The following is a 24,919-nucleotide window of genomic DNA, read 5'->3' as shown; positions in this document are numbered from 1 at the left end:
GAAACTGTTCGCACTTTGAGTCATAGAGTCATATAGCACGGGAACAGACCCTGCAGTCCAACTGGTACCATGATGATCATAATCCCAAACTAACTGAGTCCCACCTGGCCCATATCCCGCCTATTTATGTACTTATCTAAATATCTTTTAAATATTATAATTATACCCACATCCACCACCTCCTCAGGAAGTTCATTCCACACTCAAACCACTCTCTGTGTAAAAGGTTGCCTCTCATGTCTTTATTAAATCTCTCTCCTCTCACCTTAAAATGTGCCCTCCAAGCTTGAAATCCCTCATCCTATGGGAAAAGACAACTAACATGAACACTATCCATACCCCTCATTACTTTGTAAACTTCTATAAAGTCACCTCTCAGCCTCCTATACTCCAGTGAAAACGTCCCAGCCTTACTTTATAGCTCAAACCCAGCAACATCTTGGTAAATCTTTCTGAACCCTTTCTAGCTTAATAGCATCCTTCCTGTAACTGGGTGACCAGAACTGGACACAGTATTCCAGAACAGGCTTCACCAATGTTCTGTACAACTCAACATAACATCACAACTCCTATACTCAAAGGACTGACCAATGAAGGTAAGCGTGCCAAATGCATTTTTAATACCCCTGTCTGTGTGTGACACAAACTTCAAATAATTAAGTACCTGCACCCCTAGGACTCTCTGTTCTATAACAACACCTAAGGCCCTACTGTCAATTGCATAAGTCCTACTCCTATTTTTCGTACCAAAATGCAACATATTGCATTTATCCAGACTGAGCTCCATCAAGAATGAGAGGGCACAGATGTCAATTAATTGACAATAAAGTATAAAAGCAACTTTTTTACGCAGTGAGTGGTTAGGGTCTGGATTGCACTGGCTAAGAATGTGATGGAGGCAGCTTCCATTGAGGCACCTGAGAGGGATATATATGGTTACTTGAAAAGGAACAATGTGCAGAGTTAAGGGAAGAAGGCAGGATAGTAGCACACAATGAATTGCTCACTTACACCCAGTACAAACATGACGGGGTGAATGGCCAGCTTCTGCACTGAAATGATTCTGTGCTCTTGACCTTGTTCTGGAGTTGCTGTTGGATGGATTATTTATTGTCCAATATCCAGAGCTACACAGGACAATACCAACACGTCAAAGCATAAGTAGGCTATTCAGCCCATCAAAGTCTGCTCCACCACTCAATGAGATTGCAGCTGATCTGATAATCCTCAACTCCACTTTCCTGCCTTTTCCCAACAATCCTTCATTCCCTCATTGATGCTAAAGCAAGTGATCCAAGAGAGAAAGCATAGAGATGATTAAAGTTTGTGCGAAGATTTGTAGCTCGGGTGCTCGTTGTTGTGGTTCTGTTCGCCGAGCTGGGAATTTGTGTTGCAGACGTTTCGTCCCCTGTCTAGGTAACATCCTCAGTGCTTGGATCAGATATGTGGACGACACCTTTGTAATCATTAAAAACACAGAAATAGAGAACACACACCGGATCATCAACGCCACACTCACAGGAATCCGATTCACTAGAGAGGAAGAAAAGGACAACCAACTCCCATTCCTAGACGTGAGGGTACAGAGAACACCGAACGGAGAATTCACCACCAAGGTATACAGAAAAGCCACACACACAGACCAAGTCCTGAACTACGAAAGCAACCACCCCAACACACACAAAAGAAGTTGCATCAAGACACTGTTCAAAAGAGCCAAAACATACTGCAGTACACCAGAACTGCAAAAAGAGGAAGAAGAACACCTATACAATGTATTCGCCAAAAACGGATACCCACGCAATTTCATCAACAGATGCCTAAGGGAAAGACAACGGAATGAGGACATGCCACAACCCAAAGGACTAGCCACACTACCATATATCAAGAGCATTTCTGAACTGACAGCCAGACTACTACAACCACTAGGACTCATAACAGCACACAAACCAACAGCCACGCTCAGACAACAACTCACCAGGACAAAGGACCCGATACCCAGCATGAGAAAAACCAACGTAGTGTACAAAATCCCCTGCAAGGACTGCATAAAACACTACATAGGACAAACAGGAGGACAGCTAACGATCCGCATCCATGAACACCAACTAGCCACGAAACGACACGACCAGCTATCCTTAGTAGCCACACACGCAGATGACAAGCAACATGAGCGGCACGGTTGGGGCGGCACGGTGGCACAGTGGTTAGCACTGCTGCCTCACAGCACCAGAGACCCGGGTTCAATTCCCGCCTCAGGCGACTGACTGTGTGGAGTTTGCACGTTCTCCCCGTGTCTGCACGGGTTTCCTCCGGGTGCTCCGGTTTCCTCCCACAGTCCAAAGATGTGCAAGTCAGGTGAATTGGCCATGCTAAATTGCCCATAGTGTTAGGTAAGGGGTAAATGTAGGGGCATGGGTGGGTTACGCTTCGGCGGGTCGGTGTGGACTTGTTGGGCCGAAGGGCCTGTTTCCACACTGTAATGTAATGTAATGTAATCTAATCTAATCTAATGAGTTTGACTGGGACAACACTACTATTATAGGACAAGCCAAACAGAGAACAGCCAGGGATTCCTAGAGGCATGGCACTCATCCACTGATTCAATCAACAAGCACATCGACCTGGACCCAATATACCGACCACTGCAGCGGACAGCTGGAACTGACAACCGGAAGCGGCAGATTCAAACCACTATAAATGCCGGAGAAAAGATCACAGAAGCGCTTCACAGGAGGCTCCCAAGCGCTGAGGATGTCACTTAGACAGGGGACGAAACGTCTGCAATACAAATTCCCAGCTCGGTGAACAGAACCACAACATAGAGATGATTAAAAATGAAAATGGTCTTTATTAAAAATATTTGTTGTATTTAAAAATATTAGACATGTGGGAATAAAGGGAATATTTACTGTTTGATTGGATGTGAACAATGAATTGCTGAGCCATCTACATAGAGTCATGGAGATGTACAGGATGGAAACAGATCCTCGGTCCAACTCGTCCATGTCGACCAGATATCCTAAATTAATCTACTCCCATTTGCCAGCACTTGGCCCATATCCCTCTAAACCCTTCCTATTCATACACCCATGCAGATGCCTTTTAAATGGAGTAATTGAACCCATCTCCCACCCCCACCCCCCAACCCCCCCCCCCCATGTGGAGTTCAGCTCTTCACCGTCCATCTTAATAACTTTGAATGGAGATGTTGCTTATCCAAATTTGAGAACAGCACTGAATTAAGAAACACTGTCAACTGTGTGGATAGAAACACACAGGTACAAGGAGGCAGAGACCAAACAAATGGCTGACTGTCCCATGGCTGATGGGTTTCAAAATGAGGAAATGCAGTGTGTGTATTTAAATGTAATAAAATGCCGATGGGAAATGTTATGGAAGAACAGGAGCTGTGGGGGAACATAGAAAGTGAGTTTAATCTGAATAATTCATTGTTGTGACCGTCACTCCTTCCTACTTTTTGAGAACTAGGATGTTATAGTGTTTATAGTTTGTGCGAAGATTTGTAGCTCGGGTGCTCGTTGTTGTGGTTCTGTTCGCCGAGCTGGAAGTTTTTGTTGCAAACGTTTCGTCCCCTGGCTAGGCGACATCATCAGTGCTTGGGAGCCTCCTGCGAAGCGCTTCTTTGATGTTTCCTCCGGTGTTTACAGTGGTCTGTCCCTGCCGCTTTCGGTTGTCAGATTCAGCTGTCCGCTGTAGTGGTTGGTATATTGGGTCCAGGTCGATGTGTTTGTTGATGGAGTTTGTGGATGAATGCCATGCCTCTAGGAATTCCCTGGCTGTTCTCTGTCTGGCTTGCCCTATGATAGTAGTGTTGTCCCAGTCGAATTCATGTTGCTTGTTGTCTGTGTGTGTGGCTACTAAGGATAGCTGGTCATGGCGTTTCATGTTTATATGACAGTCAGCACAGTGAATTAGAATTAGAATTAGAATTAGAATTGGAATTGGAATTGGAACTGGAATTGGAATGCCTAGTGTGGAAACAGGCCCTTTGACCCAGCAAGTCCACACTGACCCTCTGAAGAGTAACCCACCCAGACCATTCCTCTATCACTCTACATTTCCCCTTGACTAATGCACCTAACCTGCACATCCTTGAACAGTATGGGCAATTTAGCATGGCTAATTCAGCCAATCTGCACATTTTGGACTGTGGGAGGAAACTGGAGCATCCAGAGGAAATCCATGCAGACACAGGGAGGATGGGCAAACCCCCTGTTAGTGCTGCAGCATCATCATACCAGGGTTCAATTCCAGCCTCGGCCAACTGTCTGTATGGAATTTTCACGTGGGTTTCCTCCCACATCCCAAAGATGTGCAGGTTAGGGGGATTGGCAATGCTACAGTGAACTGGGATGTGTATGCTAATTGGATTAGCCACGGGAAATACAGGCTTATAAAGAAGGGGGAGGTTCTGAGTATGATGCTCTTCGGAGGTCTGGTGCAGACCTGATGGGCCGAATAGCTGCATCTTGCACTGTAGGAAATCTCTTTTTCTTAGACCACCATCGTTAAGAAAAATTCATTAGTGATGGTCTTTGAGCGGACGGGCAAGAGACACCTAGCCGGCCAAACGTAGAGAGGAAACCAACCTGAAGGAATGCATTTCAAGCACGTGGCAATGATGATAATGATATTGTAGCTAAGCTTTAGTTACTCATGGCTATGTGTTAGAGTTGGACACTATGCAGCTTTGGAACTTGCTGTTCTGCAGCTCAACCATCATGTCCAGAGCCACAAGGAATACAGAGCAGCAGTTACTATGAAAATAGACTTCAGCATGCAACAATTTCTGAAAAGCCCAAGATGAGAACATGTGACAGAGCAGATATTCACAATGGTGAGGATGGGGGTCCTAACTGTCTTACCTGTATCAGTCATACACAGTGTACTTTGGCCACAGCATAAAGGAAAACTCCCAGAGAATCAGCTGTCTGAACATTAAAGCTATCTTATTTTTAATTATACAGACTAAATACAAAGACTGACCTCCCCTAGAACGTTATCATAACCCCCAACCAATTGAACTCAGGTTTGCAATTTTCTCCAAAGTTACTGTGTTTTTTGTCCACCTCTTCCAAGTTTTCCAATTGGTTTCATTTTCTGACCTCCTGTCTCGTTCCCAACCTCCAGGTTCATTCCCAACAGTCCTGTTATTGGTCCCCCATGGAGTCCAGCCCTTGCATTGTCTAGCCAATCAAAAAACAAAATGGATGCTTTCCAATTGATTGGATGGGTTTTTTGACTAATGGAGAAAGTGAGGGCTGCAGATGCTGGAGATCAGAGCTGAAAATGTGTTGCTGGAAAAGCGCAGCAGCTCAGGCAGCATCCAAGGAGCAGGAGAATCGACGTTTCGGGCATGAGCCCTTCTTCAGGAAACTTCAGGAAATTGGATGGGTTTTTTGGCTAATGGTCAACAAGCCCCTTTATCGTTATAGAATTTTGTTTTAGAAATACAGACGAAAGTGTTCACATATATTTCAATCATTAGCCCACCACTTTTCTCTTGACTTTGCACACAGCAGCACACAGGGAGTTAATTAGAAATGAGTTGCTCTGCCCATCTCTATTGGTCTGATTTCAATTCCTCTTTTCTTGACTGCTCACTCACTTCCATTGACTCTCGACATTTCTTTCTGTCTATTTCGCGCATTCACTGAAAGAGAAAGAAAATAACAGATGCTGCCCTTTTAAATAAGTCTGTGTGATTTTGCTGTGATCTAGTTAGAGTTGCCTTGGCAACTATTGTCAGGGAGATGCAAAGGTTTTCCTTCGGAAGATTCCCAGAAAGTTCCTGTAGTTCTGATTTTTACATGTGTTCCTCACCAATAATATTAAGGATTTAATCTGGTCAATCAGGGGCAGCCTATATATTCCAAGTATTTTTATTTATTTTTGAAATAAGTACCCTGAAATTTTGGACAGGGCTTTCTACTGGATATCGTACATGTGTGAGGTGGACAGAGCAGTAGAGTCATAGAGTCATAGAGATGTACAGCACGGAAAGAGATCCTTCGGTCCAACCCGTCCATGCCAACCAGATATCCCAACCCAATCTAGTCCCACCTGCCAGCACCCGGCCCATATCCCTCCAAACCCTTCCTATTCATATACCCATCCAAATGCCTCTTAAATGTTAAAAATCACACAACACCAGGTTATAGTTCAACAGGTTTAATTGGAAGCACTAGCTTTCAGAGCGACGCTCCTTCATCAGGTGGTTGCGCGCTCCAAATGCTAGTGTGCTCACAATTAAACCTGTCGGACTATTACCTGGTGTTGTGTGATTTTTAACTTTGTACACCCCAGTCCAACACCAATATCTCCAAATCACTCTTAAATGTAGCAATTGTACAAGCCTCCATCGCTTCCTCTGGCAGCTCATTCCATACACGTACCACCCTCTGTGTGAAAAAGTTGCCCCTTAGGTCTCTTTTATATCTTTTCCCTCTCACCCTAAACCTATGCCCTCTAGTTCTGGATTCCCCGACACCAGGGAAAATACTTTGCCTATTTACCCTATCCATGCCCCTCATAATTTTGTAAACCTCTATAAGGTCACCCCACAGCCTCCGACGCTCCAGGGAAAACAGCCCAGCCTGTTCAACCTCTCCCTATAGCTCAAATCCTCCAACCCTGGCAACATCCTTGTAAATCTTTTCTGAACCCTTTCATGTTTCACAACATCTTTCCGATAGGAAGGAGACCAGAATTGCATGCAATATTCCAACAGTGGCCTAAACAATGTCCTGTACAGCCGCAACATGACCTCCCAACTCCTGTACTCAATACTCTGACCAAAAGAAAGCATACCAAACGCCTTCTTCACTATCCTATCTACCTGAGACTCCACTTTCAAGGAGCTATGAACATGCACTCCAAGGTCTCTCTGTTCAGCAACACTCCCTCGGACCTTATCATCGTGGGCGGCACGGTGGCACAGTGGTTAGCACTGCTGCCTCACAGCGCCTGAGACCCGGGTTCAATTCCCACCTCAGGCGACTGACTGTGTGGAGTTTGCACATTCTCCCCGTGTCTGCGTGGGTTTCCTCCGGGTGCTCCGGTTTCCTCCCACAATCCAAAGATGTGCAGGTCAGATGAATTGACCATGTTAAATTGCCCGTAGTGTTGGGTAATGGGTAAATGTAGGGGTATGGGTGGGTTGGGCTTTGACGGGTCGGTGTGGACTTGTTGGGCCGAAGGGCCTGTTTCCACACTGTAACGTAATCTAATTAAGTGTATAAGTCCTGCTAAGATTTGCTTTCCCAAAATGCACCACCTTGCATTTATCTGAATTAAACTCCATCTGCCACTTTGCAGCCCATTGGCCCATCTGGTCAAGATCCTGTTGTAATCTGAGGTAACCTTCTTCACTGTCCACTACACCTCCAATTTTGGTGTCATCTGCAAACTTACTAACTGTACCTCTTATGCTCGCATCCAAATCATTTATGTAAATTACAAAAAGTAGAGGTCCCAGCACCGATCCTTGTGGCACTCTATTGGTCACCGGCCTCCAGTCTGAAAAACAACCCTCCACCACCACCCTCTGTCTTCTACCTTTGAGCCACTTCTGTATCCAAATGGCTAGTTCTCCCTATATTCCATGAGATCTAACCTTGCTAATCAGTCTCCTATGGGGAACCTTGTCGAATGCCTTACTGAAGTCCATATAGATCACATTTACTCCTCTGCACTCATCAATCCTCTTTGTTACTTCTTCAAAAAACTCAATCAAGTTTTTGAGTCATGATTTCCCTCGCACAAAGCCATGTTGACTATCCTGAATCAGTTCTTGCCTTTCCAAATACATGTACATCCTGTCCCTCAGAATTCCCTCCAACAACTTGCCCACTATTGACGTCAGGCTCACCGGTCTATAGTTCCCTGGCTTGTCTTTACCACCTTTCCTAAACAGTAGCACCACGTTTGCCAACCTCCAGTCTTCCGGCACCTCTCCTGTGACTATCGATGATACAAATATCTCAGCAAGAGGCCCAGCAATCACCTCCCACAGAGTTCTCGGGTACACCTGATCAGGTCCTGGGAATTTATCCACCTTTATCCGTTTCAAGACATCCAGCACTTCCTCCTCTGTAATCTGGACATTTTGCAAGATGTCACCATCTATTTCCCTACATTCTATATCTTCCATGTCCTTTCCACAGTAAATACTGATGCAAAATACTCATTTAGTACCTCCCCCATTTTCTGCGGCTCCACACAAAGGCCGCCTTGCTGATCTTTGAGGGGCCTTATTCTCTCCCTAGTTACCCTTTTGTAAAAACCCTTTGGATTCTCCTTAATTCTATTTGCCAAAGCTATCTCATGTCTCCTTTTTGCCCTCCTGATTTTCCTCTTAAGTATACTCCTACTTCCTTTATACTCTTCTAAGGATTCACTCGATCTATCCTGTGTGTACCTTACATATGCTTCCTTCTTTTTCTTAACCAAACCCTCAATTTCTTTAGTCATCTAGCATTCCCTATACCTACCAGCCTTCCCTTTCACCCTGACAGGAATATACTTTTTCTGGATTCTCGTTGTCTCATTTCTGAAGGCTCCCCATTTTCCAGCTGTCCCTTTACCTGTGAACATCTGCCCCAAATCAGCTTTCGAAAGTTCTTACCTAATACTGTCAAAATTGGCCTTTCTCCAATTTAGAACTTCAACTTTTCAATCTGGTCTATCCTTTTCCATCATTATTTTAAATCTAATGGAATTATGGTCGCTGGTCCCAAAGTGATCCCCCACTGAGACCTCAGTCACGTGCACTGGGATAAGCAATTCATAGGTTTTGAACTTAGAGGAAACGCAGAAGAGATTGCTAGAATGGTACTAGGAATGAAATAATTCAGTTATGTGAAAAGATCAGAAAAATTCAGACCATTCCTATGAGAACAGGGGCCAAAGTTAAGGAAAGTCAAAGCTTGCACTCATTCATGCGTTATGGGTGTTGCTGCAAGGCCAGAAATTGTTGCCCCTTTTCCTAACTGCCTTTGAACAGCATTTAACAATGACTCGCTATTCATCAGGAGCTGCAAGTAAGTGCTTGAACAAACAAGCAACTGAAGCTTGAGTTGTAAAGAATGCACTGGAAAAGCATAGCAGGTCAGGCAGCATCTGAGGAGCAAAGGATCGACGTTTCAGGCACAAGCCCTTCATCACGAATGTCTGATGAAGGGCTTATGTCCAAACGTCGACTCTCCCACTCCTGGGATGTTGTCTGACCTTCTGTGCTTTTCCAGCACCACACTTTTGGATTCTAACTCTCCAGCATCCGCGGTCCTCGCTTCTGCCTTTGAAGTGAGCTGCTCTCCAAGCCATTTTAGAGGGCAGTTAACAGTAAACCTCATTGCTGTGGGTCTGGAGGCACACGTAAGTCAGACTCGGGCAGAGCAGCAGATTTCCTTCATGAAATGACCAGGTGAGTTTGTAAAACAACCAGTGCTCGCTTTCATGGTCATCCTGACTGAGACTGGCTTTGCTATATTCTAAATTTAGTCTCCCAGAGGATAGTGAATGTCTGGAGTCCTCCACCCCAGAGAGTTATAGGTTAGATCACTGGACGTTTTTAAAAAGGAGGCAGATAGAGTTTCCAAAATGACGGGGAGTGGACAGCAATGCTGAACCGACAATGAAAGAGTAATTGAGACAAACACAGAGAAAGCTGGAGAAACTCAGCAGGTCTGGCAGGGTGCGTGGAGACAGGAATTGAGTTAATGCTTCAAATGTGATATGTCTCTTCTTCAGAACTCACTCAGCCACGATCTTGTCGATTAGTTAAAGTCAGAAGTCACATGACACCAGGTTATAGCCCAACAAGTTTATTTGAAATTACAAAACTTTTGGAGCACTGCCCCTTCGACTTCACTTGATGAAGGAGCAGCGCTCCAAAAGCTTGTGATTTCAAATGAACTTGTTGGGCTATAACCTGGTGTTGTGTGACTTCTATCCCTTGTCCATCCCAGTCTGACACCAGTACCTCCACATCACTGTTAATTGGTGAGAGAGCAGGCTTGAGGGACTGAATGGACATCTCTTATTCCTTTTGTAGAGTTACAAACTGAATTTAAATTTCACCAGCTACCATGATGGGATTTGAATACAATGGCCCCAGAGGATTATCTTGTGACCTCTGTATTAGCAGGTCAGTCATATTACCACAACACTATCATCACCTCGTCGTGCAGTTGTCAGAATGAAGGAGGTGAGTTGCTCAAAATGAAGAGATTGAAATCTTCAACAGGAGATTAGACTCTTTATTTTGATGAGATTGAACTCCAAAGCAGCTTCTAATGTGTGAGTGTCATTAAGACCAAAGGACTCACTGCATAATCAAACCTTTTCTGTGCCCAAAACAATTCTTTTCCCGCCAGCCTTATGTAATTTTCTTTTATAAATCAGTACGTGAAAATGCATCAGGAGAACAGTCAACAGTCAATCACTTTACTTTAGATTTTGCTTTACTTTCACGTCTCATTTACTTACTGTGCTTTCATCCTTTCATTTTCATTCCTTGATTTATTCATTGTCATTGTGAAAAAGAGCAACAGAGATTATTCCACCTTTTAGATCACTGAGCGAGGCAAGTGAAATCTATCCTCAAACTAAGATCGGAAGTAATGTCTGGAAGTGTGAGTGCGGATGTGGACAACCCTGAGGGTGTGTGAAATAACTATAAAATCAACTGCTAGGCTTAATAGACAAAGTGAGGGGATTTAAGGAATCCCCAGTGAGTGGGGGCTATCAGGAAATCGCTACCACAACATTTAAGAGGATGAACTCTTGAAACACCACTGCACACAAAACTACAGGCCAAATTTAAAAGACATCTGGATGGGTATATGAATTGGAAGGGTTCAGAGGGATATGGGCCAAATGCTGGCAAAGGGGATTAGATTAGTCAGCAGGGACAAGTTGGACCAAAGGGTATATTCTGTGCCTCTCTATGATTATGACTTTAAGTGCTGGAAAATGGGACTGCAATAGGCAGGTGTTTGATGACTGGCATAGACATGATGGGCCGGAGATCTCTTTCTGCTCTGTAATACTCTCTCACTCTCAGACTCTACCTAAGACTAATGAACTGGAGGTATGAATCCGACTCATGATGTAAGATCCAGAATAAAAACTTTGAGCTTCACTGATGGTGAGGATTGTTGCAAATATGCCATCTGCTTCCCCGATTAATGCCCCTTCGTGAAGGCTAATCTGCAGTCTTTACCTGATCTGGCTTGTATGTAACTCAAGAAAAATAGTTACCCTCTCAAACAGCCCAACAACCCTTTCAGTCGTATTCAAAAGGTCAGCTCACTGTTGAATGAGTACTTTACCTTTGAAAGAGTTCACGCGTAAGAATTGTTTAAGTAACTACAGGCCTGCCATAAGGTAAATAGTGATGATAAACTAAGTTAACCATTATGTGTAACATGGTTATATCTACATCTGTATCTAACCTTTGTGTGTCTGAGAGCCAGCATGTATGAGAGCAAATGGGTGAAACATTGTGTTAAATTTTGGTGTAAGTGTGTGAGAATAAATAATCTTTGTGTTTAAACTCACAAAAACGTGCTGAGGAATTATCTAATTGGGTCATATATCCTGAGGGTAAGAAAGTACTTACATCTTTCAAGATTACGCATACTAATCACAGGTTGTAAAATACGGAGTTGGCAATCTTTTTCACAAAACATTGGGCAGAAACTTCCCATCCCCTGGTCAACATGGACCTTGGTGAGAAAGTTTAGGAAGTGGTGTGATGTGATCGATGTGGAGAGCAGGAAGTTCCATTTCCCAATGGGATGGCCAACAGCAAGATGGGACATTCAGCAGTTGCATGCATGAGCATCCACATTCTTAAGTGACCGTGCCTCCTGAATTATACGGGTTCCCATGCTCCCACACATCAGTTAGAAACTACATGGTGACAATTCCTGACCTGAGAATCAGTGTGGGTACCTGGTGACTCCAACTCACTGCTTGCTGCTCCAGACCTCCATTAATCACCAACAGCTCAGGGCACCATTGGCAGTGACCCACCTCTGGTCCACTAGGATGGCCAGATCCCTGTCAACAAAGCTGGGTGCCAATTTGCCTCTGTCCAACATGTCGGAGCAATAGATCAGAACGGTACAGGGCAGCTGCAGATTGCCAGCCCTTGACTCAAGAAGCACCTGGACAAACATGTGAATATGAAGGGAAAATAGAGGGATATGGCTCCTGTAAGTGAAGACAGTCTTAGAATGGAAAGGCAAAATGTGTCTGCACAGGTTTGGAGGGCCGAAGGGCCTGTTCCAGTGCTGTACTGTTTGTTGTTCTTGGCGCTTGTTTCTTTGATTGGGTGCACAGCTGGGCTGAAACATTGGCATTGGAGTCAGGAGCCCAGATAATGGGAACAGGAAGAGGCCATTCAGCCCTTTGTGGCTGCTCCACCAAATCTGATCAAGCTGATCATCCAACTCAGCATTTTGATACCGCTTCCTTCCCAAACCCGAGTCCCTTTGACCCCAAGAACTATATTGAACTCTTACTAACTATATCTGACACTTAGCTGAATTTCTGGTAAGATTCCACTCATTATGCTAGTATCTGACTCTTCTCTGGATTGGAATCAGCACCACTGCTTATGTCAATAGTTCCTTTTTTTTAAAAGTCATTTTTCACTTGGGTTACTCACAGCGGCTCACGACCAGTTGCAGTGGTCTCCCCTTTTCTAGTTGCATTAGTCAAACTGCTCAAAACCTTCTCTTAACTATAATCAAAATTATTTTCTAAAGCAAACTTTTTTTTTTCAAAAAGAAAAACCAACTGTGAAAGGTTTGGTGAATTGCAGAGGCAGTCTCTTGGCAGGTTTTTACGTTTATCAACACGGAAGTGAGTTTGAGCAGAAACCTTGAGAAAAGAAACACTTCTCAAAAGCTGGCATAACTTTGAGCACCACTTGGGAGAAGTTGCTGACCCTGGTGTAATCCCACAGTCACACGCTAACATACAAATGTATGAAGAGAAACTTGCAAATGGGAATGCTCTTTGACAGAATACAGAATATTAGATACACAAACAGATCATTTGAATTTTTGTGTGTGACATTGATTAAGGGATAAATATTGTCCAGGAGAATGTGACTCAGGTAAGGAAATTCTGAAAGATAATGTTTAATTCTGTCACAAAAATGTAACCACTCAATGAAACATTCTCGTGCCGTGTACTTTAAAGCGCCACTCAAAGATCATTGCTGGCACATTCCGCATATGAAAACTAAAATTACAGCTTGGCAGAGTGGGTGAGAGAACCTGCAATGAAGGAAAGGAATTAGGTGTCTGAAAACAAAGCAGACATGGGAGTGAGTGAGAAGGCTGGCAAAGATTGATTCATGAGCACAAGCTATTGACTTGCAAGACTCCTTTCCTCTGCAGTTTTGCCTGTGCCCAGGTATCTCTGGAGGAAGAGCGTGCAGTGGGTACCAGTCACAGTTGGGACTTCCCTCAACTGCTGGGCAGAGGAAGTGACAGAAAACATGGTCGAAACTTTATTGCTGGAACAGCACAGCAGGTCAGGCAGCATCCAGGGAACAGGAGATTCGACGTTTCGGGCACAGGCCCTTCTTCAGAAAACATGGTCCTCAACGCTGCTGAAGTCTGGGTTCTCCAGTCCCACCACCCAACCCATCTAGACACCAGCAGGTCCACATGGACCCTGGTTAGTGGGCCCTGACTTAACCCCCTCTCCCAACTTCAGCACCACTGCCACGCTACCACAAGGAGGAGCAGTTAGCTCAGTTGGCTGGACAGATAGGCTGTGATACACAGTAACACTAATGGCATGGGTTTGATTCCTGTACCAGCTGAGATTATCATGAGCGGCTCCTTTCCTCAACCTCAGGGTTAAATCACCAACAGTCATATCTCTATAATGAAAGAGCAGGACTATGGTGACTTTTCCCTTTATCACACAGAATGTACAGTGAATTTCTTTCACTGAAGTGCTGTAATTTAGCAACCAATTTGTACACAGCAAACTCCTACAAACTGGCAACTACCAAATCATCTATCTTTCTGTGTGTGATGTTGATTAAGGGATAAATATTAACTGGGAGAGTGTTGTTTTAAGTTGATGAGCTTTTGGTGATTTTTTTTTCAATCAGACTTCCATTTGTTGTGCAGCTTTTGTTTCTGGCCATAAAGGAAAATTGTGATTCCTAATTGCTCAAATTAAGGAAAGACAGGAGCAAGGATGGGGTGACTTTGTAAAAATAACGAGAAGTGATCCAGGGTTTCATTGAATGTTGTGTTTATTGACTTTACAGCAGATCGATGTGTCACGGCAAAGAGGAGTTGACATTCTCTATTCGTACACCACAATCGTTTGTGACCAACTCACAACATAAAACATATGAGGCAATGGACAAGAACAAAAACTAATTTTTCACCGTGAGGTCACGGAACTAAAGACAATTTACTATCAATTTACATTGTTCCTACATTCACCTCTACTGCCTAAAGTTATGAGGGTCTCATTAATTTTCAATGTGGTTGATTGAAATGGTTAAATAATTACATTTACCATTCTGTCAGACATATGCACCCTTCCCCAACTCTCTCCTTGCATTGACTTAACTTTGAATCTGAAGTCTGGAACAAATTCTGAAGATTTTGAGGAGTGTGGAGGAGATGGTGAAAGGACTCCTAGAAGCTAGTTGATGAACGATGGAGACATCTTCATTTGGTGGGGGGAGCAGTTTTGATTCTCATGGGTCATGTGAACGGATATTATATACAGTCGCACAAAGTGGTTGTGATTCTGGAGTCCTCCTCTTACTAGATAAAGCTGACAGTGAATTTCCAGCATATACACAAGCCCTTCAGCCCAACTAGGTCATGCTGGTCTTTATTCTCCGTAGGAGCCACCTCCTATCCTACTTTATCTTACCTTACCAACGTGTCCTTCTAACCCTCTCTTCCATCTGTGTTTACACAGCTTCCCCTTTAGGTAATCGATTCACTTCCATGCACCATGTTATAGCAATCTCAGGCTAAAGAGGTTTCTCCTGGACATGCCGTTGGATTTATTGGTGACCATCATAGATTTATGATCCATTAGCTTTAGGTTTGCCCATAAACCGAAACATTTTCTCAAGTGTTTTCCACCTCAGACTGCCCCCCAAACTGTTGGAGTCCTGGCTGGCACCTCACTTGGATGATGCTAATGAGCCCCAACCCTGAGTGTTGGCTTCTCAAAACTGGGTGGAAACATTGAATAGATTCCCTACAGCGTGGAAGCAGGCCAGTCGGCCCATCGAGTTCACACAGACCCTCCAAATAGCAATCCACATGATCCAGTCCCTTAAACTATCCCTGTAACGTTGCATTTCCCATGGCCAATCCAGCTAACCTGCGCATCTTTGGCCTGTGGGAGGAAATCCACACAGATACGGGGAGAATGTGTAAACTCCACACAGACAGTCGCCCGAGGGTGGAATCGAACCCAGGTCCCTGGCGCTGTGAGACAGCAGTGCTAACGACTGACAAATTAGGGGGGATGACAGTGGGATCCAAACAAACTTTTTTAAAATTCATTCATAGGACAGAAGCATTGCTGGTTTATTGTCCATCCCTAATTGCCCAGAGAGCCGTTAAGAGGCAACCACATTGCTGTGAGGTCTGGAGTCACATATAGGCCAGAAGGTGAAAGGGCAGCATTATCCTTCCCAAAAGGACATTATTAACCCAGACGGGATTTTCTGACAATCAACGATGGATTCATGGTCATCATTAGATTATTTTTGGTTGAATTCAAATTCCACCAACTGTGATGGTGGGATTCAAACCCAGTTCTCCATTATATAGGAGGCATCTGGATTAATAGTCCAGTGACAATACCTAGGTCATTGCCTCCTCAATTGTTTGACTCGTGTGTTTCTACATTTCTTGAATCCTTGAGATTTAGAAAGGATTTGATATTGGTTAGGTGAGATGAGACCATTTCTATACTGTTATCAAGTCTGAAGAGGTTTGTATGTCAGGGAATGAGAAAAACAATTTCACCATCCCACAGCACTTCCCAGGAATGTAATCAATACTCAACAACTCACATTTATTTAGCACATAGATGGTAAAGAATAATCAGGTGGAATTTTACACCAAGATGTATACAGATGTATAAGGATGAAGTGGTAGAATTTTACTACACAGAAATTTGATTTTTAGTTGATTGATTATTGTCACATGTACATAGGTACAGTGAAAAGTTTTGTTTTGAGTGCAGTACACACAAATCATACCACACGGTGATCATGATGTGGAGGTGCTGGTGTTGGACTGGGTGGACAAAGTCAGAAGTCACACAACACCAGGTTATAGTCCTTTGTCAGGTGATGAAGGAGCAGTGCTCTGGAAGCTTGTGATTTCAAATAAACCTGTTGGACTATACCCTGGCGCTGTGTGACTTCATTCAACGATCACAGGGCAATAAAACAGAGCGAAGAACGCAAAGTTACAGCTGCAGAGAAGCTGAATAAAAAGCAAGATCAACATTAGATTTGAAATTTGTGAGGTCCATTCAGAAATTTGAGAACAGAAAGAGGCCCTTTGGCCCATCCTGTCCATTTCATCCATCTAGCACCTATCTACTAGCTGGGAAGACATTTGGTGGAAGAAGTAGTTTTTAAAGGAGTGACTTCCAGAAGAGAGTCAGAAGTAGAGAGCTGAAGCGTTTAAGACAGAAATTCCAGAAATTAGGGATCAGGCACAGTGAGGTGAAGGAATTGGGTGATGCTGGGACCGAATTGGGACTGGGAGGGGAAAGAATTGAAAGGACACCATCCCCTTGGAGGATTCAGAGCTGAAAGAAGGGAGAAACTGGATGCAATTGAAACTGAAGGGGCAAAGGCCTGAAAGACACAAAGAGAGATTGCGAGTCCCACCACAGAAACCTTCAGGCAAAATCAGACAAGCGCTTACAGAGATACGGAAAGGCAAGGATGAGAGAGATGCAATTTATTTATTAGTTCTGTTCCTGGATAATGACATGGAAGATTAACTAATAATATCATCAAAAAAAGGATCAAGGTCCTATCGACAGTCTTGTTTCTTTAGTGTGGCTCCGACTAGTCCATTTCAGTTGGGAGATCAGTCAGGTAGGTGCAAACAGGCAAAATAATCTGCATCAAATTAAGACAACGCTGAAAGCTTACTTGGGGACAGCTGCTTCATTTTGAAGAAACTCTTCCATTTGAAGTACTTTAAGGCATTTTCTTTGAGAGCTGTGAAGAGTCAGTATACGTTTCTCTTTGTCCTCAAAATATACTCCACTTCCCTTCATCTGTTTACCTTAATCTGAGGAATCACAGACAGGAAATAAAATACAGTTGACTGTCCCCTGACCCAGGCAGCAGCTGCAAACAAATATGGGGAGATGACTTATATTGTTATCAAGCCACTGATGTATTAACGCGTCTCGAGTGACTTCGCAAGATCAATATGTAGCAACAGCTGACACTGAGTCAAATACGGGAAAATCCAAATACCATATATGCTGGCAAACTGATGTAAGAAGAAACAAAAACATTGCTTGAAAATCTCAGCAGTATCTGTGCAGACAGAAACAGGTAACATTTGTTGTTGATGGTCGGACTTTTATACTCAGGGACTTTTATACTCAGAGAACAAAGACATCAGAGGGCTATGGAAACCAGGGTTGGGAGTAAGTCATTTGGCTCCTCCTTCCTGCTCCTGTTCAATATGATCATGGCTGATCCTCCATTTCAACACCATGTTTCCATTTTCTCTTTATACCTCTCAACGCCTTTAACACCCAAAAATATCTCTTTCCTGAATATATTCAGTGATGGAGCCTCCACACTTCTCACTGGTAACAAATTCCACAAATTCACAGGTTGACCACTCTCAGAGTAAAGAATTGCTTCTCCATCTCAGGCCTTCACCGTATCCTGAGACTGCGTCTCCTCTTTTTAGAATTCCCAAACCTGGGAGAACATTCTTCCTGCATCCCGTGTCTGGCCCTGTTTGAACTTTACACATTTCAATCACATCCACTCTCATTCCTCTAAACTCTAGGCCCAGTTGGAACCAATCTCACCTCACAGCACAGTTCTGCCATCCCTTGGAGATTACAGATGAAGGGAGAAGTGTGAACTGAGGGAATTGACGTAGAAAAATATTTGAAAATTGAGGCAGCGCTTAACCAGGAGGTAGAGTGTGGTGCTGGAAAAGCACAGCAGGTCAGGCAGCATCCGAGGAGCAGGACGTTTTGGGCAAAAGCCCTATATTCGAGATTCCTGTTGAAGGGCTTTTGCCTGAAATATTGATTTTCCTGCTCCTCAGATGCTGCCTGACCTGCTGTACTTTTCCAGCACCACACTCTCGACTCTGATCTCAGGCATCTGCAGTCCGCACTTTCACTTAACCAGGAGGTAGGGCAGGTAAATGAGGTGCAGGGAGAACAGAACTCAGGCTTAGCTGGGATAGGGGTGGCAGAGCTCTGGGATGAATGTATCGTTGCAAAAGTAGAATGCGGAGGTCGGCCAAGAGTTTGTTTGAAAATAATCAAGTCTAGACATCAAGCCTTGGATTAGAGTTTCAACAGTAGATGAGCTGAGGCCGGGGCAGGACTGGGTGATGTTACAGAGCTGGAAATAAGCAATCTTTGCAATGGCGTAGGTTGCATGGTATTAAGTTCACCTTGAAGTTAAACATGATACTAAGGTTGCAATGTATGGTTCAGTCTCAGAGTTTCAAAGCATAGAGTCAGTGGGTTAGGAACCTAAGTTTATTGAAGAGAATGAGCCTGAGAAATATTAAATTAGAGGAAATTACTGCTCATTCATAATTTTACATCCCTGATTCGGATTTGGAATGCAGTGCCTAACTGGGTAGTACATAAAGATTCAATAATGGCCCTCACATTCTGAAAGAACAATAATTGCAGGAACATGAACAAGGAGCAGGAGGGAGTGGGGCAAAGTGGACAGCTCTTTATAAGAACTGACCCAGACTCGGTGGTTGAATATCCTGCATCTGTGCTGAACTGGTTCTCTGAACGGATTAACCAGAATAAGGAGTCTTTGTAGTACAACTGGCTGACAATCAAGCTCCATGATATATAGACTTCAGGGGTTACGTTGTGAGGAGGGGTTATGCAAGTTGAGCCTGTTTTCTCTAGAATTCAGAAGGTTAAGGGGTGATCTGATCAAAGTCTTCAAGATATTAACAGGAAAGTATAGGGTAGATAAAGGTAAACTATTTCCACTGATTATAGATTCTATAACTAGGGGGTGGAGTCTGAAAATTAAGGTCAGAACGTTCAGGAGACATGTTACGAAGTACTTCTATACACAAAGGGCGGGAGAGGTTTGGAATTCTCTTAACCACAAGTGGCAGTTGATGTTAGATCATGTGTTCATTTTAAATCTGATGTGGATATGTTTTTGCTAAGCAAAGGTATGAAGGGATATGGGCCAAAGACAGGTAATACAGAGTTAGGCCACAGATCAGCCAAGATCTCAGTGAATGGTGGGACACTCTTGGGGCTGAACGGCCTACTCCTGTTCCTGTGTTCCTGTACATATGTATTCGGTCAGCAATCTGCCAATTGTAAGCTGATTGAGTAATCAAACCTTACTTGATTTCAGTGCTCAATCTTTCCCTTTATAACCTGCACGTCAGACTCCAGAAGGATTTGTGACATGGTTTCACTTCAGCAGAAATCAGCTTGTTAATCCCCTGCTCTGGGACTATCGGTTCTTTCAGACTGCTGTGTGCGTTTCTTGTCTAAAGCCGAGCAGCAAAGCAATAAAGTTGGAAGGTAGCAGCGTGCCATTTCATTGACACACAGGATTAGGATGCCTTGGAGGGAGTTAACTCTAACTATCCGTGACACTAGAACCAGTCACAGCTGCAGGGTTTGTTTCTCTTTCCTGTCTGCACCGTTATCCTCCTTCAATAGGATGCTCCGTACAGTTCTGCAATTTGAGACCAACTCAATAATTTAAAGACATCACTGCCAATGCAATCCCTTGATACTTTATGGAGACAATTATTGATTAATTAAGGCACACAACACAGTGATCAGTGATACACTGAGCATCATATACACCCAATCACGTCATGTATGGGAGCATTATTCTTAACTATAATGGTTTTGTTTTTTGTTTAAATACAAATCTGTATTTAGACAAGTGCAACTATTGTGCCACTACAGGCAATGTGTACAGTACATACATAAAATCCAGCAACCCAGATTTATATAGAGCCTTTAACATAATAAAGCTTTCCAAAGTGTTTTTGCTGTAAAACTATGACATTTGCTATAAACAATATGAACCCAGTCATAAAAGGAGATATGAGGACAGATGACAGAACATTCTAAAGGGTTTTAACTTCCATATTCCGGGAGGAGAGGGACTTTAAGAGTTGGAGAGGTGCAGAACAGAATGGCACAGCTTCAGACCCAAGCAACTGAAGATTTCCTTTTCCACTGCAAAGGAGATAGATTCTTGAATACCCAGAGGGTTGATGGATGGACGGGCAGTGCAAGAATGTAGGACTGAGGTTGAAACCAGATCAGCCATGATCCTACTGCATGGCAGAGCCAACTCAAAGGGCTGAGTGGCCTTCTCTCCATGTAGGAGGCTTGGAAAGCAAATGCTGTCGGATTGAGAGTTTCCAGCAGTGATCAAAGGAACTCAGTGTCCAATGGAGGGACCCTAGAAAGGAAGGACACTGATAATCACCCAACTGCCCTTGCTGCTGACCTCCCTCCCTCTCTTTCTACCTCAGTAACTTCCCACACATCCCCACTCCCCCCACCACCAATCTGGGATCTCTAATGGTGTTAGGGCTAAAAAGATCAAAGGGATGGGGAGAAAATGAGAACAGGATACTGAGATGGACTGTGAGACATGATCAAACTGAATGGCATTGTAGGCTTGAAGGGCTGAATGGCCTATTCTTGCTCCGATTTCCGATGGCCTGGGCTCATTGGAGACCCTGAGCCTCAAGTGGTGCATTACCGGCAGCAGCCACAGTCTCTGGTGGCAGTCCTGAGTAATGAAGTGCTTCTGGTTGGTGGACAGAAACTCCGCCCTGAAGTCCTCAATCCTGTCAAAGGGCCCCAGTTAGGTGCCTAATTGGCAGATAGACTCAGTGGGCCATTCCACTTTCTCAAAGAGAGGTGTTAATATTGCTGGCTCTTCAGCCAATGTTCAAAAACCAGCCTTTATTTCAGAAAGTAGTTTTGTGATCATTCCCCAAAAGCCACTGTCATTTATAACTGTGAGGAGGGAGTCACTGAGATTCTTCGCAAATATATCACCTCTAGAAAACCAAAGGAAGGTAAATATTTCACAGTCAGTCTGTGAGCTGCTTATTTAAAGAAGCTTTGTGCATTAATTTATGCAAACGTTAAAAAAAGTTGCTCAGAAATCCAAGAATTCTGAAAAAACTGCTCTAACCCAGAAGATGAGGAGAATATGGAACTTGTTCCTACAGGGAATGTGATGAATCCAAACTGTATCATTGAATCAAAAAGCACAGATATATTTATGAAGAAGCTGACTAAATACAAGTGAAGAAGAAAGGGTACATTGAGGGATGGGAAGGAGGCTCATCTGAAAAAGACATAACCCACATCAGACCAGATGGGCTGAATGGTCTCTTCCTGAAGTATCATAACTTCCTTTTTTTTATATTTAATTCCATAAGTGTTTTCCATGGAAATGCTTTCCTTGCACTTAGTAAAGGAAATGATTCCCAATCCTCAATGCTGAGGGAGGGGAGAGCCTGCCCACCACGATAGTACACGGTTGACTGGGAAACAGGCTGAGCCTCATGGGGTGGATGTGGTTGTAGTTTATGTACTCATCGACTGGCTGCTGAAAAACTGGCAGCCATAGTAACACACAAGTGACAGTCGGTGTCCATCAATATTTTTCCCACAATTGCCTCCTCACAAAAGAAGTGACTAATAGCTTTTCACCGAATTGGAATAGTGCAATCCCACAAGCAAACCTGTCATGCGGTATAGCTACTCTCTGTTTGGGCTGTGTGTGTGTGGTAGAGGCCCTGGGTTCAAGTGTCACCTGCTTCAGTGGTATGTTGTTGTCTCTGTCTCTCTAATGACAGTCACCATATGGTCTGGTAAGACTATAGCAGCCTCACCTTTACAGCTTTGTAACATCTCTGATTCAAAAATATTTGTAAACAGATCCAGGCTGGGGATAGTGGAAGGAAGAGTTTGGAAGAGACTTAGTGAACGTATGAAAGTATAAATTGGATCCAAATTATATACTAGGAGAAAGTGAGGACTGCAGATGCTGGAGATCAGAGCTTAAAATGTGTTGCTGGAAAAGCGCAGCAGGTCAGGCAGCATCAAAGGAACAGGAGAATCGACGTTTCGGGCATAAGCCCTGAAGAAGGGCTTATGCCCGAAACGTCGATTCTCCTGTTCCTTTGATGCTGCCTGACCTGCTGCGCTTTTCCAGCAACACATTTTTAAGCTCCAAATTATATACCACTACCAATGTGTCATCAACTAAGGGAGCTGGGTAATTATATGGGCAGTCAATTCACAAGCCAACCCCAACCTCACTATCAAACCGGCAGACAAGGGAGGCGCACCGACCTTTACACCGCTGAGGCTAAACACCAGCTCACGGACATCTCCTCCTACTGCCCCCTTGACCATGACCCCACCTCCCACCACCAAACCATCATCTCCCAGACCATCCATAACCTCATCACCTCAGGGGATCTCCCATCCACTGCCTCCAAACTCATAGTCCCACAACCCCGCACCGCCCGCTTCTACCTCCCGCCCAAAATCCACAAACCTGACTGCCCCGGCCGACCCATTGTCTCAGCCTCCTCCTGCCCCACCGAACTCATCTCTGCATACCTCGAAACGGTCCTGTCCCCTTTAGTCCAAGAACTCCCCACCTACGTTCGGGACACCACCCACGCCCTCCACCTCCTCCATGATTTTTGCTTCCCCGGCCCCCAACGCCTTATCTTCACCATGGACATCCAGTCCCTGTACACCTCCATCCCCCATCACGAAGGCCTCAAAGCCCTCCGCTTCTTCCTTTCCCGCCGACCCAACCAGTACCTTTCAACTGACACCCTCCTTCGACTGACTGAACTGGTCCTCACCCTGAACAACTTCTCTTTCCAATCCTCCCACTTCCTCCAAACCAAAGGAGTAGCCATGGGCACCCGCATGGGCCCCAGCTGTGCCTGCCTGTTCATAGGATATGTGGAACAGTCCATCTTCCGCAGCTACACTGGCACCACACCCCACCTTTTCCTCCGCTACATCGATGACTGTATCAGCGCTGCCTCGTGCTCCCATGAGGAGGTTGAACAGTTCATCCACTTTACCAATACCTTCCACCCCGACCTCAAATTCACCTGGACCGTCTCAGATTCCTCCCTCCCCTTCCTAGACCTTTCCATTTCTATCTCGGGCGACCGAATTAACACGGACAGCTACTATAAACCGACCGACTCCCACAACTACCTAGACTACACCTCCTCCCACCCTGCCCCCTGTAAAAACGCCATGCCATATTCCCAATTCCTTCGTCTCCGCCGCATCTGCTCCCAGGAGGACCAATTTCAATACCGTACAACCCAGATGGCCTCCTCCTTCAAATTTCCCCCCAGACGTGGTCGACGATGCCCTCCATCGCATCTCCTCCACTTCCCGCTCCTCCACCCTTGAGCCTCACCCCTCCAACCGCCACCAGGACAGAACCCCACTGGTCCTCACCTACCACCCCACCAATCTCCAGATACAGCGTATCATCCGCCGTCATTTCCGCCACCTCCAAACGGACCCCACCACCAAGGATATATTTCCCTCCCCTCCCCTATCAGTGTTCCGAAAAGACCACTCCCTCCGTGACTCCCTCGTCAGATCCACACCCCCCACCAACCCAACCTCCACTCCCGGCACCTTCCCCAGCAACCCCAAGAAATGCAAAACTTGCGCCCACACCTCCTTCCAAGGCCCCAAGGGACACTTCCATATCTGCCACAAATTCACCTGCACCTCCACACGCATCATTTATTGCATCTGCTGCACCCGATGTGGCCTCCTCTATATTGGGGAGACAGGCCGCCTACTTGCGGAACGTTTCAGAGAACACCTCTGGGACACCCGCACCAACCAATCCAACCGCCCTGTGGCTCAACACTTCAACTCCCCCTCCCACTCCACCAAGGACATGCAGGTCCTTGGACTCCTCCATCGCGAGACCATAGCAACACAACGGTTGGAGGAAGAGCGCCTCATCTTCCGCCTAGGAACCCTCCAACCACAAGGGATGAACTCAGATTTCTCCAGTTTCCTCATTTCCCCTCCCCCCACCTTGTCTCAGTCAAATCCCTCGAACTCAGCACCGCCTTCCTAACCTGCAATCTTCTTCCTGACCTCTCCGCCCCCACCCCACTCTGGCCTATCACCCTCACCTTGACCTCCTTCCACCTATCGCATTTCCAACGCCCCTCCCTCAAGTCCCTCCTCCCTACCTTTTATCTTAGCCTGTCCTCATTTCTGAAGAAGGGCTTATGCCCGAAACGTCGATGCTCCTGTTCTTTGGATGCTGCCTGACCTGCTGTGCTTTTCCAGCAACACATTTTCAGTCAATTCGCAAGACCCCATTTTGCAACCGTGAAGAATCTAACCCCAATTTCCTGTTCTGGGAAGTTCCCACTTATCCCAAGAGGCATTTCGCCATCCAACTTTATGGGATGCTAGTCATTGAAGGAGTCTCCTGGGGAAAGTAGAGCCACGATACTTAAGCGCCCTCACCAATTTGTCCCCTAATCATTCTGAAAACAAATTGTTGGGAGTTCTTGTAATAATTTAGAAAAGCGAA

General features: G+C 44.8%; 1 protein-coding gene across 2 annotated transcripts in view; it reads right to left on the bottom strand.

Moving 5' to 3' along the window:
* Nucleotides 1–14,302: 14,302 nt before the first annotated feature.
* stpg2 (sperm-tail PG-rich repeat containing 2) overlaps nt 14,303–24,919 on the bottom strand; it is a 377,020-nt gene continuing 366,403 nt past the window's right edge. For both annotated transcript variants that reach the window (XM_087979916.1, XM_043674437.2), the window contains one exon: nt 14,303–17,357. The gene's annotated coding sequence lies outside the window, so the exon portion shown is untranslated. The remainder of the gene's footprint in view (nt 17,358–24,919) is intronic.

Source organism: Chiloscyllium plagiosum, unplaced genomic scaffold, assembly GCF_037043375.1.
Source record: "Chiloscyllium plagiosum isolate Xiang-an unplaced genomic scaffold, Cpla_swu_hap1 HiC_scaffold_36, whole genome shotgun sequence".
Taxonomy (NCBI): domain Eukaryota; kingdom Metazoa; phylum Chordata; class Chondrichthyes; order Orectolobiformes; family Hemiscylliidae; genus Chiloscyllium; species Chiloscyllium plagiosum.
This window is presented reverse-complemented; position numbering and strand designations above follow the sequence as displayed.